Genomic DNA, 16,944 nt, shown 5'->3' with positions numbered 1-16,944 from the left:
TTTAGAAAACATTTAATAAGTACTTTTTCATTCATTCAGGCATTCATAGTTTCTTAATTGTTAATGTGTCTGTTAAATTATTTTGCTTTACTAGGGTTGTGACATTATTTATAGTAAAAGAGAAGCCATATTGAATATTCAGTATTGAACAATCAGCTGCAATATATCAAATTATTTTCCTATTTGTATTTAGTTCATGTCTACTGAATCTACATGGTAATAATAACCATCTGAAAAAAGAACCTGATTTAAAATTCCAACAGAAAAAAATCCAATTAATTCATATTTTTAGTATTCAGTCAATATATGCAACACTTACAGATAGACATTTTTAATAGTAAAATCTTTATTTCATCTTAAATGAAGAATTTCAAAGTAAATGTTTTCTTTCTAACTGCTATGCATTTCAGTGGTATGTTTTAGTTTTTTAAAATGTACATTTTTCTTTTTTTTTAGGCAGTGCAGTGAAGACAAGATTATTAATATAAATATTTACATACTTTCCTGGAGTCATGCCTTCAATGTCCCTCTGTTAACTTCCATGAGACTCACAGAAAGTTTGCTCATAGGAAGTGCCTGGTCTATGTTTAAAATTATTCAAATGGTTTATTTGGAAAGAATAGAGAGAACAGTGGAGATGCGCTTCTGAAGATGTATTAGAGATTACTTAAATTTCCTAATTGTGTTTTTGTTTTCCAGTGTAGGCCCTGACCTGAAAAATATTTTTATTTAAATCAAAACAAAATAAAACACCTCATTTCAAGAATTTAGCATTGGCTTCAGGGTATTTTGTTGGGTTATTTTGTATCCAATAGACATGAACCTAAGCTTCCTTACCCTGATTATCATTTGGAAATGGGGCATCCATGTGAAAAAGAAAAGTCTTTCTATATTTTCATCTTTTTGAAGAGTTGTATATCTGAGAAGAGAAACCTGAACAGAGAAATAAGATGGGCTTTAGAAAAATAACTTATTTGTCCACATAAGTTTCAGATTCATCCTTGAATGGCTATTTGAGCTCTTCAATTCATTGACCCTAATGGAGATAAGAGATGGAACTATGAGGTTGGAATGATTGTAATGTGCAATATTGCTGGGGTCATGTGCTTGGTTAATTTTCTTCCAAAGGGAGGGAAGGAACGAAGGAGAATTGGAAGGGTAAGTGCAGTCATTCATTCACTCACTTTCAATTCTTACTGGGGACCACATATAATAAATGTTCCTGACTCCATCAAGGGCATTTCTTCCATTTAATGAGCACGTTTCAGGAAAGAGACATTGCTCAAGTACAAGGGTTCAGTTTGCAGTGAGCCACAAATCACATTTCATTTATCAGGCCCTACAGATGACAGGATATCATCTAATCCCTGGAGAGCCATATTCATTAAAAAGAAATCTTAAGTAATTACAACAATTAATTGACTTGAAACAGTTTCTGGTGGATAAGGTTTACATAATTCATTTGCCAGACAAAACAAGCCTGAACAAGTCAGGCTCACAAGTTATTTAGAAGCATCTTCCTCTCTGTGCTGAGGATGGTAGTGTATGGATAGGTTAGGGCTATGGTGAGCCATATAGAGAGAGGTAGGGTGAAGAATGAGAGCTAAAAAGAGGCCTGGAAGACTGGACCACACTATTCCTTCACAATTTGTTGGTCCTTAACCAATATTCATTATAAGTATGAAAATTGATATGATAAGAGAAGAAATCATGGCTGTAGTATTCAAATCTGGGATTAAGAACATACCTGCAGATCTCCAGACAAAATTCTTCTAAGTGGCTGAAATTAAAAAAAACAAAACAAAACATGCTTAATCAGAACAAAGACAGGGACCCTGGTCCCTTCTATTTTAGAAAATAGTTTTCAAAAACAATCTCAACTCCCAGCAAAGTAATATTCTGTCGGCATTTTTGTAGATTGTATCTGGAACTTTTAGCCCTAAGGTCTCAGAAATGTTTGCAATACGTATAGAGGGCCAGTGTGGTAGGATGACCAGGTAGTACTTTTCAAAATCAGATTTTTGGGTTCACATCCTTTCTCTCTGACATATACTTTCAGAGTGACTTTGGCAAAGTTACTTAACTAGCCTCTCGGTGCTACAGGCAATTCTTCAGATTATAAACTGGCCAGAAGATGCAGGACTCCATTGCATAGAATTCACAAGCTCAATTCTTATTTTATGCACATACTATTGCTAGGCTAGGAATCCAAATATAAAAAGTGATGCAATTCTTGCTTCTGAGGAGTTTCTATTAGAGAGGATATGAAAAATGAGTAAATATGTTTGTGAATGTGATGGGGACAAATACTCTTTGAAACTTTGAGAAGGGAAAAATTTCAATTAATCAGGGAAGGCATCATGAACTGATACCACAGAGAAAAGAATTCTGAGAGTTTGAGATTAAGAGATAATACTTTCTAGGCATGAATATAAGAAAGCAGATTAAATTTAGAGGCTGACTTCATGGATTACTAGACCAAATCATTTTTTTTTTTATTGTTATTGGTCACTCTTGGTGATCCCATTTGGGGTTTTCTTACCAGAGATACTGGAGTGGTTTGCTTTTTATTTTTCCAGATGTTTTACAGGTGAGGAACTCAGGCAACATAGTTAAATGACTTTCCTAGGATCACACAGCCAGTAAGATTTTTAGCTTCTGCGAAATGCACTTTTCCTATGAATCTATAAATTGCAATCAAATAATGTGGTAGAACCCCTAAGGCTAGTCATGTTATGTAAGAATTTCATTGACAATAATTATCCTGTTTGGAGGGAAATTGAGATTCTGTGTAACAAGAGCTTTGTTCTCCCAGAGCTCCTTAGTGTGTTTATCTTTTAAAAAGTATAAAATAGTACACATAGAATGGGATTCCCACTCATTCCTTATTACTCCCAGGAATGATAGTGTCCTAAAGGACCTTTCCTTCTCTTAGACCCGGGGGTGGGGGGGTGGGGTGTCTAACAGAAACCTTTAAATGCTTCTAAAAGGACACTTTTACATAAGGTAGGTTCTCATAATCATATTGTAACTTTAATGTTAGGAGGAGCCTTGTTGTTCCATCATATACAATCCTTTGTGACCCCAATTTGAGATTTTCTTGATAAAGATACTGGAGTGAGAACACTGAGGCAATCAGGGTCTTGCTCAGAGTTACATAGCTAGTAAGTGTCTGAGGCCACATTTGAACTCAGAAAGATGAGTCTTCCTGACTCCAGGGCCACCACTGTATACACTGTGCCACCTAAGCTGCCTTCTTGATAATAGGTATGGCTTAAAGAACAAGGGGAAAGCAAAACAAAACAAAAACTGAATTGATTTTTTTTTCCTTAAACAGCTCTTGAACATAAACCAACCCCCTCATTGGGTTCTCCTGTCTTTCAAATCTGCTAAATTTTGCATGGAGAGGGAAAAAGGAGAAGGGGGGAGTTAAAATGTGATGGGGGGGTGGGGTAGGAGTAATATGTGTGACCATGTAAGTTAGGTATGTTCACATGGGTTGTCTAAACTTATAGGCACTACTCACAGGTGGCACAGATAGCCATTTCTAACATCTAGTCCACCTTTGTGAAGAGGAAGAAGACCAAGGGAGTTGTATATACTGCCAGCAAGCTAGTTTGAGAGGGGTTGGTGAGGGTGGCTGGCCCTAGGAGTTCTGCAAGGCTGACCATTCTTTTCTCTAGTTTCTGAGATCTTTATCAGACTAGAATCATATCTATATAATCCCTCAAATATCTCTGGTCTAGGCATATGATTTTTTTAGGGTTTCAGAAGGAAGTTAATTCTCAGGTTGTTTCTGAGGAGGAAAGGTAACCCTTAGCTTAAAATTTCTGGCAACATAGGACACCATCATAAATAGAGTATAAACTCATTTATTTGAGCAATCAGTAAACATCAGAAAAGTTATGTAGATTAGAATATGCAAAATAACATACAATTTTGAATGAGTTCTTTATCAGGGAGTGAGATGAAATCTTCATTCACACTGAGAGAATATTTGATCTTACTAGAGAGGAAGGTTGTTTCATCAAAATCTATAGGGTAAAATGAAGGCAAAGAAATAAAGTGGTTTCTGGCTTCCAAAAGCTTACATTCTACTAGATCTGTACAAACCTTTCAATTCTGTTTGAACTGTAGTTCAAATTACATGTCTTGCTAAATGAGAATCAGTAGCATCACTTCATATGAGGCCAGGTTATTAACAAAACCCATTGTTTCTTAGCTACCTATAACATGTTGGTTCTATGATGGGGAAAATCATTCATCAGTTTGCTCAGAAACCAATGCAGTGGATATTCTTTTCTTTTCCTTTTGCAATCCAAAATCAAATAAGTTTTATCCATTATAAAGGAGGCCATGAAGATGAATGTTATTACTCCATAACCTTTTAAATATGTTATAAAGATATTTCACAAGATTCATGAGGGATTAGGCATTGTGTAAATGAACATCACCTAGTAATACAAGAAGTTCACTGGCAAAACAAGTAAGTCTCTTGAAATATTGCCTCTAAATAGGAGAACTGGGATTTCTTCATTCTTCCCTCTGAACATAATGGGTTTTCTAAACTGGATAAAGATTACATTATGGGGCAGCTAGGTGGCGCAGTGGACAGAGCACTGGCCCTGGAGTCAGGAGTACCTAAATTCAAATTCGGCCTGAGACACTTAATAATTACCTAGCTGTGTGGCCTTGGGCAAGTCATTTAACCCCATTGCCTTGCAAAAACTAAAAAAAAATACATTATAGTGTCTTAGAATACATTTCTACTACTCTGTCCTTCCCTTCTTACTCTGGGGAATTTTAAGAGACTGTTTCTAGGTGGATATAAATGGGAACTTTATGAATATATTGGTTTTACTGATGCCTAATGAGCTGCTAATCTGAGCATCTAAAACCTGTTTATTTTCTGAGGATGACAGATTCTAGAGTAACAATTATAAAGTCTGAAGTATTGGTAGGAACTCCTGGGTTGAAGATTTCTATGCCAAAAATGAGCTGAGTGAGTGAGATGAGAAATGGGTTACTTGAATCCTTTTAGCTTTAAAGATGGGTTGGGTTTTCAGGGGAGGGAGTTGTTGAGTCATGTGAAAGAAGGAAGCAAAGTAAGGCTATTCAGCTGACTAGTAATTCTTGAAACCCAGAGCCTGGTCTGGTAGATGGAGAGGAAGGAAGAAAAGAGAGATTGGATGATGCCTGACTCTCCTCCAATCCAATCAAATCCAATTTAATAAGGTATGTTAGCTGAGGACTGTGATAGGTGATGGGAATACAAAGATAAAAGGACTTAGGCCTGGAACTCAAGGATCTTATATACTTATGATGTCAATATAGGGAAAGACATTATATAAATAAGTATAATTCTAGGGAAATTGGGATAAATGAAAAAGAAAACCCAAAAGCCTTAAGTCTGGAGGGACACACCCATTTTAACCATGGGATTGGGGTAGGAAAAGGCTATATGGAAGAGATAGCACAAAACTTTGAATTCTGACAAAAAGGAGTCAGTAAGCTAACTAGCATTTTTCAAGCACCAATTATGTTTTAGACATTGTATTAAGAGTTGGGGAGACAGAAAACCAAAAGAGAGTCCCTAATCCCAATAAGCTCACAGTCTTAAGGGAGAGACTTCAGTAGTTGAAGAGGGAAACTGGAATCTATTGCTGGAATGTGGAATAGTATAACGAATAAGAAAGAATGAGATGAGAACAAGAAATAGAAAATTGTCTAGTTTGACTAGAACACTGAGAATTCACTGGGAGGTAGTTGTTGGATCCAGACCTGAGTTTCATTGTTGCCCAGTAGAGCCCCATTGATTATTCTTTTCTAAGGATATGAATCCTAACCTCCATAGAAACTCTAACCAATGCACACTCTCACCTTAGTGAACCACCAAACAAAACACATCCTCCATGGAGATCCCAATATCTCCCAGTCCCTGTAGAAACCATATCACCCTGCCTCCTATGTCCAATATCCTATAAAAAGACTTGTTCTCATAAAAGTGCCTTATGTACTTCATAATTTTGTTTCTCTAATATTTCATTTTCTCCTCAAGGATATGATTTCTCCCCTCAACACATTCAATTTCGAACAATGTATAGCATGGAAACAATGAAAAGATTATCTGACTGCCTTTTGTTGGGGGGAGGGAAGAAAGGATGGGGGAAATTGTAAAATTCAAAACCTTACAGAAATGATAGGTAGAAACTACTATTGTATATAATTGGAAAACAAAATATTTTTTAAAAAAGATGTTCTTCTCACTACCCACTTCTGGAGTCTGCTTGGACCCAGTCAATAGTTCTTTCCTTCAATAAAGAGCTTTGCATTCAATTCCATTTACAATGCCATCTTCCTTTTGACTGAGGCTTCACCTTTTGATCTTTCAGTTGTTTGGGAAATGACTGGAAAGTTAGCTTAGATCCAGGTTGGGAGGGCCTTGAATGCTAGGGTCAGAAAATTATATTTGGTTCTTTTTTTTTTTTTGCAAGGCAAATGGGGTTAAGTGGCTTGCCCAAGGCCACACAGCTAGGTAATTATTAAGTGTCTGAGACCGGATTTGAACCCAGGTACTCCTGACTCCAAGGCCGGTGCTTTATCCATTGTGCCACTTAGCCGCCCCATTGTGCCACCTAGCCTCCCCTATTTGGTTCTTGAGAAGATGATTTTACCCATTCATTTTTTTTTTTAGGTTTTTTCCCCCCAAGGCAAACAGGGTTAAGTGGCTTGCCCAAGGCCACACAGCTAGATAATTATTAAGTGTCTGAGGCCAAATTTGAACTCAGGTACTCCTGACTCCAGGGCCTGTGCTCTATCTACTGCACCCCCTAACTGCCCCTGAAAAGATCATTTTAGAATCCAAGTACAAGACTTTAAATTAATCCTTTAATTTTGTCTTATTGGTCTAGTTTGTCCAGATTCCTTTGTTTCCTGACTCTGTCATCCAGCATATTAGCTATCCTTCCTGATTTGGTGATATTTGCAAATATGACAGTCATTGTTTTTTTTCCCCAAGTCATTGATAAAAACATTAAAAAGCACTGGGAAAGCACAGATCCTCCATTGAGATTACCAAGATGATATAAAGCAATTAATGACTACTCTTGGGTAGTTCATGCAACCTGCTCTGAATCCATCTTTTGTACTATCGACAATTCCACATCTGTTCACTTTTCCCACAAGAACAGCAAGAAAAGCTTTGTCAAAGTCTTGGTTAGAATCAAGGTAAACTATCTATAGGATTCTATTGAACTGCTAGTTTAGTATACTTCTCTCTCAAAAGAACAATAAGGTTTAATTCAGCAAAACCATGACATCCTTTAGCTATGCTGGCTCTTTGTGATTGTTTCCTTTTCTTTACATTTAATTGTCTATTCTACAATTTTGCCAAAAAATTGAAGACTAGTTCACTGATCTACACTTCTCAAACTCCAATGACTTTCTTAAAAAAAATCAGAACATTTCCCTTTCTTCAGTTCTGTGTCACATCTCTAGTTTTTCACAAACTTTCCAAGATAATCAAAAACCAGTTCTCTCAAGGACTGATGGTTGATCCCAAGAACTTTGCCTCCTCAAGGGCCTCTTAAGTGTTCTCTTACTGTGACCAGATGTTGGGGTTTGCACCAGCATAATTTGGGGTTGGCAATGGTCTGAGAAAGAATTCGTGAGACACAGGCTCTCCCAGACAAGCTGACTTTTTATTGAGCTCTGTGCTGGAAGAGTGGACTGAGAGTTAGGAGATACTCAAGCAAAGAAGTATCTGACATACCCTCCTTTTATATATGGAAAGAGGAGGCAGGGAGAGTGCAGATATGATTTTTCAGACAAATGGTTGTGGGCCTGAAGTTCAGAAGTTGGTGCCTCCAGGACAGACCTTCTCTATGAGTTTTAAAAGGGTTTTTGTTTATCAAAGAATACTCCAGATGCAGGAAGAATTTGACTGATTTTTGCATAAGGCTAGAAGAGATAAACCTATTTAGTGTTTAGCAAAGACAAAGGAGATCAAAGGCCTTGGGCTAGGAGTAAGAGATAGGGGTTATAGGGTCAGTCCTAGTTAGAATTCCTAGTTTTTAGCAAGGTCCCAGGAAGGATACTCAGAGCAGATCTGAATGTTAGGGAGGGGGGCTCATTAATTAGAACCCCCCCCCCATTACCTACTTTTACTGCCTTTCAATTTCCCTTTAGTTATTCTATTCAATTTTTATAATTCAAAGATCTTTCTCTTTGGAAGGGAAACAAAAGTCAAAAGTGAATTGAGTAAACTTTTCCTTGTGCACCATCATCTCCTTTCAAACTATAGTCCTATGTTTTCGTTGATTCTCCACTTTAGCTGAATTGTCAGTCACAAGGATCTAAAGCACTTTGGCTATAAAGAAAAGCAATACCATGGTCCTTACCTTAAGGAATTCATGTTTTAATGGGGAGAGACAATATGCATACACATATAATACTTATACAGTGTAAATGGAAGATAATCTCAGAGAGAAGGTATCTCAGAGTCTCTAATATGTCTCATGTTACAGACAATGAAACAAAGGTAAGGAGTTGAAATGTGTTGACTAAGGCTTGTGCCACATAACCCTGTTTTGTCTGAATCTTGGAGGAAGGGCAAAGGAGAAGAAAGAGAACATTCCAGGTCTGAGGAACAATCAGTGAAGACATGGAGTCCAAAGATAGAGCGTGGTAGGAATAGCAAGTGGGTTCCTGTCACTAGGTCAAAGACTACATAGAAGGGAGTTTAAATTGTAAGAAAACTGGAATTGTTTTTAGCTTTTCTTCCCAGTGTCAGCTCTTTCAGAGGTTTTGATGCCATTTTTACAGTACTGAGCTAGGTAGGCTTTCTTATTTCTTCTCCATCACCTGCTTCTATCATCTTTATTTTTTAAAATGTTAACATTAATTAGATATACACACATTTATGAATTTCTGGTTGCATCTTTTTCTATGATTTAAAGGCATCAAGGAAATCAAGAAAACTGTCCCTCACAAAAAGATGAGAATAAAAAGAAAAAACTCATGGCAGTAATGGTTGAAAACATAGAACTTCAGCTTCCTGAACTCAAATCTCTTTTACGTGGGAAAGATTTCTAAAAGTCTATAAAAAAGGGAAAAGCATATACCTTCAGAAAAATTCTGGTCTGACAAGCTCTTTCCAGGCTATTATATATATATATATATATATGTATATATAAAATGAGGACAATTTGGTAGCAAAGAGTGTAATGTTAGTGAAATTTATCATAATTCTAGTTTCTTATGGTCCCAAGTCATGAAAGTGTGACTTTGTTACAATTCAATGGGCTTTCTGCTTATCCCAAGGTTATTTTCTTTAAGTCAGGATGACTCTGACTCTGAGACTTGAGGATTTAGAATAGTCTCAAAGATTCTTTTCTGTAGACAGACTTTTGGATCTGTCAGTCAACAAGTACTTAATGAATTTCTGGGATGCTGCTATCCTTATGCAAGCTCAAGCCAATGACTCAACTTCGAGTGGATAGACTGTAGGTGCCAGAGCTAGGAAGTCTTTTCTTTCTGAGTTCAAATCTCACCTCAGACACTTACTGACTTATAATAAAAACAAAACTGAAAGTGATAATATATTTAATTTATAATAAATGAAGAAAGAGGGCAGGAAATATACTCTCAGAACCTTATTAGTTTTAGAATTATCTTCAAAGACTCTAAGAAATCATGTTCAGAAGTTTTTATTTTTTTGATTTTCAGATCTCATTTAGGATTTTCTTGGCAAAAGTATTGGAATGATTTGTCATTTCCCTCTACAGGTCATTTTACAGATAAGGAAACTGAGGCAAATAGTTGAAGTGACTTGTCCAAGGTTACACAGCAGTTAAATATCTGAGACCATATTTGAACGCAGGAAGATGAGTCTTTCTGATTCTAGGTCCTGTGCTTTATCCTCTGATCCACCTAGCTGCCCTAAACTCAGAGATTCATTTAGCAATTTGGGAGAACAAAAGGAGCCTTCAAAATCTCATTAAATTATGTTTATGGAGGCTATTTAAGCCTTTGAATTAGAGAACAAGGACTAAATTTGATCTGTGGGTCAGTAAGCTATTGAGCAAGGCCGTGGGTGGTGAAGACTATTAATATTTTGTATAGAAAGTTAATTTTTAGCCCTCAAATGATCTTAAGTGGTTTGAATCTGTTCATATTTTCAATTTTCATAAGAAACCAGATTTATCTTAAAAGAAATCATATTCAATTCTCACTGCTTCATTGAAATGTTAAAAAATCCTTTCTATTCAAATAATACTATTTGATTATTAAATTCAGTGGGCAAAAGATCATAGAATGGGCCCAAGATCTAGAAGGAATCACAGAAGCTCTAGTCTAATTGCTTCATTTTACAGATGAAGAAACTGAAAGGTAGGGAGTTGAAATGTGTTGACTAAGGCTTGTGCCACTTAACCCTATTTAGGGAAGTCCTCTGTGGATTTTAGCAGAAATAGCGTTGGCAGCTTCCCTAGCACTGGAGAACCACAAGGAGAATTTTTTCCTCTACATGGTTTCATAGAATATTGTGCTATATTCTCCACACTAGAAATGGAAAAAAATCAGGCTGAATAAAAAAGGGAATGGGGGGGGGGGGTGTTGTTCCATTAATAAAACATGCAGTTTATATTCATATATCACAATATGTTTCTAATCTAGCTTTTAATCAGATGGGGGGGTTACTGGAGCAGGGAGCTATCATCAACTACTTGGGACAAGATTTATGGGCAATCTCTTTGTAATTTATGGTCTTTTAGAATTATTTAGAGTCCTAAGAATCTAAGTGACTTGCCCAGGGTCACATAGGAAGTGTTTTAGAAGCATGACATGAACCCATATCTTAATGTTTCCAAGACCAGTTTCTCTACTGAGTACATTCTGTGTTTTCTCTCTCTCTCCCTTCCTTCCTCCCCCTTTTTATTCTTTCTTTCATTTTGTGTCTTTCCATCTCTTTTTCTCTCTTCCTCTCTTTTTCTTCCTTCTCCCTCCACCTTTCTTTTTTCTCTGTCTTCTTTCATGTTCTCTCTCTTCCTTCTTTCCTCTCCTTTCCTATTAAATTTCTATTTTTGTATCTCTTTCCATCCTTTTTGCTCTCCTCTCCTTCTCCCTTTCTTTCCCTTCTCCCTTTCTCCTTCCACCCTTCTTTCTCTGTCTTTAGGATCTTCCATGTTCTCTCTCTCTCTCTCTCTCCTCTCCTTTCCCTTTTCTATTATCTCTTTTTGTATCTTTCCATTTTTTCTAGAAACTTCTTTCTCTATCTTCCTCCCTTCCTCTCCTTTCCCTTTTCCCTTTCTCCCTACACCCTTCTTTCTCTGTCTCTCTCATTCTCTTGTTCTCCTTTCCTTCCTCCCCTTTTCTATTATCCCATCTATTTTGTGTCTCCATCTTTTTCTCCCTTCTCCCTTACTCCTTCCACTTTTCTTTCTCTGTCTCTATGATTGTCTGTCTATCTCTCTCTTCCCTTCTCTCCTTATTAGGATATCTTGATATCTTAGAGGCATTTTAGTCCAGTTTGAAATCTTCAGGCAAGGATCCCTACTTAAATAACAATAATGTTCCTATTCTAATCATTTTCTTCCTTTGAAGGATTTGTAGATGGTGGAAGATGGATCCTGAAGAAATACCAGTTTGTCAATTCTGCTTTGAAAGGATTTTTAAAGAAATGCATATACAGCAAAAATACAGAGTCCATGTTAAAAAGAATAGCCCTGTACATTCCCCTGTCCCCTCCCCCAGGGTTCCAGACCCCTGGCAGGCACCTCTCAGTCCTCAGAGATTGGGGATTCGCATTTCCTTCCTGCTATTCAGCAACAATGATTGTAAATAACTGAACAGAATGACTTGTATCCTTTTCAATTCTGTCCTCTGGGTTACGGCCTCCCATGCCATGGTACATCTGGGAGTGAATCTTTACAGCCCAGTTATAGGCTCCTGAAAATAGGGGTTTGTAATGGAAATGCCGCCAGACCCTTAACCATGGTGGTGCTAGCGGGCGCCCGCCATAATATAGTAAATAAGGTGACGAGGCTCTTCTTATCTCATTTCACAGCTGAGCAGTGTATTGCCAGATAAATCAAATCAGGGGAAACAGCTTCATCTAATAAACTGGGTCAACACATAATGTATTTGTTCAGGTTTGCACTTTCATTGATTCTCATTTGATTTAAGAAGAGATATTTCAGTTCATGTTTGAATGTTTTTTAACACGCCTCCCTCCCTGGGTTAAGAAGGAGAGGCTAAGAGGAAAAGAGACACAGCTGGTATCTCAAAAATAAGAAATAAAGTTTCCCTATTCCTGTAAGTTCTACTTTTCATCTTTATGAATCCAGTTTATGGGTGGGAGTATGTGGGGGTGTATGTATGGTGGTGTTGGAATGTGATGCCCACACACAATGGGGAGAAAAAAATAGAAGAAAAGAACTCCAGGAGTTACTATCTCTTCATCTGCATTTCCCAATAATGTTTTAGTGATGTTTGCTAATGTATCATTCATTAACCATCAGCCACTATAAAAAACATAATCTATCTCGCAAAGTGGACATTATTATCGCATTAAATCATTTCACAATATACCTGAACGGTTCCACATGATAGGCCTGGCCTGACTGAGCTCCGATGCCTCGGGGGCAAGTCTTCAGCAGTAATGAGATACGAGGTCTGTCTGTGATGAATATGATATTACTCGTGTCAGTGGCTGTGGACTGCACCCAGAATATTTCTTCTTACAGGTTTTTTTTTTTTTCATAGCAAAGGAACTCAGGCAAAGCACTATTAACCCAGTAAATGAAGCTCTAAAGATCACAGAGTGTGTCCATTAGGAGACAAGATTGTGACTAATCCAATTTTTCTTGCAGGCGGCGATCCGGATGCTTTGGCAACATCTGGGGGACGGCAGGCCTTGCATCACAGATGAACCTGTGTATTTTTCTCCATTGTCTTAGCCCTTTATATCTCCTCCTTCTTCCCTTCCTTTGTCTAAGGACAATTATTACATCATTTATCCCCTTATCATCTCCCCTCCCATGGCCTCCTTCCATAACCTCTTAGAGGATGATTAAAATAATATCATGGCTGGCAGAAAAAAAATGAAAAGGGGAATGGCTGGGGGGATGGGATATGTTTTCATTATTTCACATTTATAGGAATATTTCTTGGAAGTTTCAGGTTCATGTAGTAGAAGGGCCAGAATCTACCAAAAAACAATATGGGAAAGGTTGTGAAAAATCACTTCTCAGTTCTTATTAAAACGCCATTATAGCGAAATAGCATTTCTATTTAGAAAATAATGCTGTGTCTATCTGTCCTGCTGCTATTGTTTTCTCATCTAACTTGGCAAACTGATTTGGGAATGTACTTTGGATTAGAACTTTGGGGGAAAAAACAAACAAGCAAGGTTCCATATGCTGCTTATCCTTTACCATCCAGGTGAATCTGAATAGGGTTGAGTATCTCTGTGGGGAGGATTGGGAGGTGGGGAGAGTGTAAATTGGTCAGTTGGCCTTTGGAGTGCTCCAAAAATCTTTACCCTTTCTTTATGGGATTATTCTGGGATTGATGATACCCTCCTCTCAGTTTCTGTATCCAGCTCCCATTCCTCATTTTGATCATTATTCCCACTTTAAATCTTCATAAAACAAAACAAATAAAAAAATAACCAGAGCTTCCCTGGCAGTTCAAAGGAAAGATCCAGGGTTCCCAATTAAAACTGAGTGTCCATTTCAAGGAATAGAATCATCTGTGGTCAAGTGTCAACTTGGGTTCTAATGTCAGGTCTGCATAGCAGCAATCTAGACCTATATCTAATATGTATCCATATATATTATATATTCTTCCTGTACAGTAGCTTAGATAGCAACAAAATATATCCTTTCCCTCACGGGTTTGTTTTGTGCAGTTAATCAATTCAGAAGGATTGACTTAATTTTCCACCCTGGAAAATAGAGGTTGAAACACCCCTTTGAAAGTGGAATTCATAATATTTCAAATTACTCTTGTATCTTAGCTCAGGTGATGTGGAAAATGTAATTTTGAAAACATTTTGGCTTAACTTGCTTTCTTTAGAAAGGACTGCATAGTATGAGTCTCTCCTTTCTATCCAATTGTGTGTCCCTTAAACTTTCCTACTGATGAAATTGCCTTTTTTAGATTATATTGGTTTTAGTGCAATCTATCTACATCAAAAGGAAATGCAGGCTCTCTGTAATTTAACGGAAAAATTCAAAGTCAGTTGATAATGTCTTCTATAGTTTCACTGACAAGAACATGCACATTTGGAGGATGAGAATGAGTCAAAGTTCTAGAAATATAGATTTTTGTTTGTATTCTCCTTTTTGTAAATTCTTTAGGAATCCTGAGGATTTTTCCTCTTTTGATCAATTGAGACAATTTAGTGAAATCTTGTAGGTCCAAAATGTTCAGAAATCAATTTCCTAGTCATTTTAAATGATTATTTCATAATACTTGAGAGACATAATATCCTGTATAAAAAACTGATCTAGTCTTACAACCAGGAAGACCTGGATTTCTGATCTACTTTTGTCACATACTAGCTGTGTCACCATAAGAAAGTCATAGCCTCGGGTGGCTAGGTGGTATATTGGTAAAGCACCGACCTTGGAGTCAGGAGTACCTGGGTTCAAATCCGGTCTCAGACACTTAATAATTACCTAGCTGTGTGGCCTTGGGCAAACCACTTAACCCCATTTTCCTTGCAAAAACCTAAAAAAAAAAGTCATAGCCTCTCAATGCTAAGAACATCTTTCTGATATTTTAAGTTGCTGAGAAGGTGCCTTCCTGTCTTGATAGAGGACTTTTCCTTAACCAGGAATTTATCAGTGAGATGGCAGGTCTGGCTGCTACTTCAATTTTATATTGTAAATATTCTGAAGTTTAAAGAAATACATTGCACATAACATTAGTTTAAATATGATGGTTATAAAAAACACTAGTTCAAAAACAACCAGGTATGTGCTATAGCCTTGTTTCTCTAAAATTCTGCTCCAATATGGTCACAGTTTTTATTTTTATTTTTTTTTTTTGAGGCATCAGGGTTAAGTGACAGAGACACACAGCTAATTAATGTCTGAGCCTGGATATGAACTCAAGTCCTGGTTTTAGGCCAGTCTCTCTGTGCATTGCAATACCTAGCTAGCTTCCTCATGGTCACTGTTCTTTAACTACTCTCCCTCCTCCCAAATCCCTTATTTCATCTAAAACAACAAAAGCTTATTAAGTATTTACTGGGTCAAGTATCAGACTTCTGGTTTGACAGTCAACAAAACCCCCCAAACCCCCCAAAACCTGACCCTCCTACGCAGGAGCTTCATTATATTTAAAGTCTGGCCTCCATGCTTCTGGTTCTAAGTATAGTCTTGTTCATTTCCCTACTCCAATACTTAGTTAATTCTGGTGTGTTCAACATAGTATAGCTAAAATAATAAGGTTCTTTAGGTGGTTTTGCTTTTCTTCCCTTCTTCCTCCCAGTCTTTTAGGACAAAATTCTGTGATTTCACCAATAGATTCAAACTTTTTTTTGGGGGGGGGGATTTTTGCAAGGCAATGGGGTAAAGTGACTTGCCCAAGGTCAAACGGCTAAGTAAGTATTAAGTGTCTGAGGTCACTTTTGAACTCAAGTCCTCCTAACTCCAGGGCCAGTGCTCTGTCCATTGCACCACCCTGGCTGCCCCTAGGACAAAATTCTCTAACACAGTGAAGTCAAACAAATAGAAATGAAGTTCCCAAAACTGTACATAAGGCAGACTGTATATGGATTTTTATAAACACGTTAACATTATTTACATATATTTTTATTTACTTCATCAAATATTTCCCAATTATATTTGAATCTGATTTCAGCACACTAGGGATGTAACCAGAGTTTCCCTGGCAGTTCAAAGGAAAGATGCAACAATATTTGACACTTCTGTGCTCTGTGCTATGTTGCCTGTGATCTCAGGTGTTAAGCAGGCCCCAAATTCTTCATCAGTGGTGAGTTGTTTCAATAAATGTTTGGTATTTTTTTCAATATATTAATGACTGTAGATTTTTAATAATTGAGAGAAGCTGTTCTTTTCTTCCAACAGGGATTAGAATGACTTTGTTAATCCCCATACTACAAGGATAGTAACCACCCACCCTATTTCATCATTGTATTGTCCTCCTTCCTTCAAAAGCTTTCCTCAAACACCTTCCTGAGGAACATTTTACCAGATTAAACCCATCTATCTTTCATTTCCTAAACTCTACATTTATTTTATATTTTTGAACTATGCCATTGTCTAACATGGTAGAACTAATATATTACTACCCCCAAATAATCTGTTTTAGAAGGAGATACTGCATGAAGAAAGCTGGGGGCATCCCTTTATAGAAAGAATTTGGGATTTTAATCTCAGCTTCTACTTAATACTCATGGGACCTCGGGTGTTTCAGTTTATATCATTGATAAAAAGAAAAATTGATAGTGTTGAAGGAGAATAAATTATGTTAATCCTTAAAAAATCAGAAAATGAAAGGAGGAAGCTAGGGAGCATAATGGATCAGTCCTCCAGTGCTTGACATGGAGCCAGCAAGACTTGAGTTCAAATCCAGACTTAGACATTTACTGGCTAGTGTTACCTTGGACAAGCCACTTAACTGAGGAAGATGGCATAGTGGATGAAGAACCAGACTTGCAGTCAGGAAGACTTGATTTCAAATCTAGTCTTGGACATTTACTAACTGAATGAACCTGGGCAAGTCACTTAACTCCTGTTTGCCTCAGATTCTTCATCTGTAAAATGTGGATAGTAATATCACCAACCTTTAAGAAAAATCATTTCTTCAAGAAAATCTCTGAAATCTCTTTATCCTGTAACTATTATGAATTCTTAGTTTTCTTTCTGTCAACTATTCCAGTCTACACTAATTTCTCTTTCTGAGCTAGGCTTT

The sequence above is a fragment of the Macrotis lagotis genome, chromosome X, assembly GCF_037893015.1.
Source record: "Macrotis lagotis isolate mMagLag1 chromosome X, bilby.v1.9.chrom.fasta, whole genome shotgun sequence".
Lineage (NCBI taxonomy): Eukaryota > Metazoa > Chordata > Mammalia > Peramelemorphia > Peramelidae > Macrotis > Macrotis lagotis.
This window is presented reverse-complemented; position numbering follows the sequence as displayed.